Here is a 2,260-nt window from a genome sequence, read left to right as displayed (position 1 = left end):
GATGAGCTGGGGTGGGGAGCTGCCGCATGGCTCCCCGGGCCGGGGGGCTGGGGAGCTGCCACGGGGGGAGGGTGCCTCAGGGTGGGGGGAGGAGCTGCTGTGGTGGGGGGCTCCCCACCCCAGCTCACCTCTGCTACGCCCCCTCCCCGAGCACGCCGCCCTCGCCGGCAATGACAATAATTGCATGGAGCGGCTGCTGCGCTGGGAGAGGGAGTCTGAGCCGCACGTGTCAGCGCACCGCCAGCAGCCCAGGCCAGGAACGCTGTAAAAAAAAAAAAAAAATTGGGGGCACCGCTTTTTGGCGCCCCCAAATCTTGCTGCCCTAGCAACCGCCTAGTTTGCCTTAATGGTAGCACTGGCCCTGAGTTACCCACATTCATAGTCAAATTCCTTGCTATTTCACACACAGTTTATCATTATGGGGATTTTTAGTATGAAGCTGTCATATATTTGTACTGAATAGGTAGTACAGTATATTATTTCTCATGCACTCATAACTTTACAATGTCCCTTCAAATAGAACATGTAACAGGTACAATAGAATCCATTCTAGATCATTCTTGTGTTCTCCTACACAGCACTCACTGTTCTGTATAAAAGTCATAGCTTATGGGTATTGTTGTCCAATCCAGTTGATAGGAAATGGGGAGGGGGGGGTCAGGAATCTCACTGGAATTTTTTTCCTTAAGTTGATAGCTCCCCTAGTTTGTGTGTGCTGAACTGATCATGTTATCCCCAGTATTTCTGTACCTCTGCCGGAACAGCAGCAGTTCCTTTTCTGCGCTTTCTATAAGCCTGGGTTCTTTAGTCTCTGTTTGGCTTCTTGAAATGGCCAACATCTTGCAGCAAAACTTCTCTTATATGGAGTGTGGAGCTTGCTGAGGATTCCTTTAGCAGCAGTTTTACTGAATGCTCCTGTTAGAACAGCAGCTTTGGGTAGACTAAAGAACTACTTCCACTGGCTTCCTCTGTCTAGCATCATGTGAAGCAGCAGCTTAGTAACACCCACCTCGCTGTCTGCTCCCACCAGCTGGAGCTCTTTTTGGAGAATAGATTCAAGTTTGAACTGCCCCTTCTCCTTCCTACTAAATCATTCATTCATGAAGGAAGAACTCTTGGGAAGGGATTCCTCTTGCTCAGCGCACCTCCTTGCCAACATTGGTGAGAGCAGCTTATAGTCGACCTTGGAAGAGCCCGCTCCTTCCACCCATTGACAGCAGTGATCTGGGTCCTTATTAATCCAGAACAGCAGATCTTTTAGGGTATGTCTACACTACAGGATTAATCCGAATTTAGATAATTCGAATTTGGGAAACAGGTTGTATAAATTCGATTGTGCGCGGCCACACTAAGCACATTAATTCGGTTTTTAACCACATTAATTCGGTGGTGTGCGGCCACACTACCCCATTACTTTAACCACAGTAATTCGGTGGTGTGCGGCCACATTAACCCTAATTCGAATTAACAAAATCGATTTAGGCGCTACTCCGCTCGTCGAGGTGGAGTACAGAAATCGATTTTAAGTGCCCTTTAATTCGAATTAACTGGCTCTGTAGTGTGGACGGGTGAAGGGTTAATTCGGATTAACGCAGCTAAATCCGAATTAAAGTCGTAGTGTAGACCAGGCCTTAGCAAGGTGTAGCCAGACTGCTTGCACCTTGTGGAGTCTTCTAGCATGGAAATACAGTCAGTATTTCCTAAGAAGGGGTCATGAGTCACAGTAACTGGTTTCTATGGTCCTGTAGCCCCAAGGGACCCTCATCATCAGTGCTGATCCCATTTCACAATTTTCCTCATCCTCTTTACAAGAGCAGGAAATGGTTTTCTGGATCCTCTCCAACAGCCACAGTTTCTAGCTTCTTTGGTCCACAGTACCCAGGAAAGAGGTTTAACACTCTTTGCAAGCCCAACTCTACTACCAGTCTGCTCAGGCAGACTGCAGGATTGGGGACCCAGGTTGAGCACCATTTCCCTCATCAATCCATCAGTTGTTCCCTCTCACTCAAACCTGAATAGTTAAGCCTGGTTCTCTCCGCCAGGGTTCTTCTGTGTGCACAGAAGTTCAACCTAGCCCAGTGTGCCTCCTTTTGAGGAAGACTGCTGGTAGACCCATAAATAGTGCAACAAAGTGGTCTAGCAGTTAATACCATCAGCCTGCAGATGTCTCTGGTCCATCCTTTTTGCAATAATCCTGCTAGTAAAGGATCAGAAACAGAAGAAAGTAGGAAAAAGTGAGGAGAAGAGAACATAAGTGAGA

General features: G+C 47.6%; 1 protein-coding gene across 1 annotated transcript in view; it reads left to right on the top strand.

Moving 5' to 3' along the window:
• The window catches only part of LOC113405301 (protein shortage in chiasmata 1 ortholog-like), a 69,815-nt gene that overhangs the window by 7,964 nt on the left and 59,591 nt on the right, over nucleotides 1–2,260 (top strand). The window lies entirely within an intron of this gene.

This window comes from Terrapene carolina, unplaced genomic scaffold, assembly GCF_002925995.2.
Source record: "Terrapene carolina triunguis isolate 2854851 unplaced genomic scaffold, T_m_triunguis-2.0 Scaffold35022, whole genome shotgun sequence".
NCBI lineage: Eukaryota > Metazoa > Chordata > Testudines > Emydidae > Terrapene > Terrapene triunguis.
Note: the sequence above shows the minus strand (reverse complement) of the source record. Positions and strands in the feature narration are given on the sequence as shown.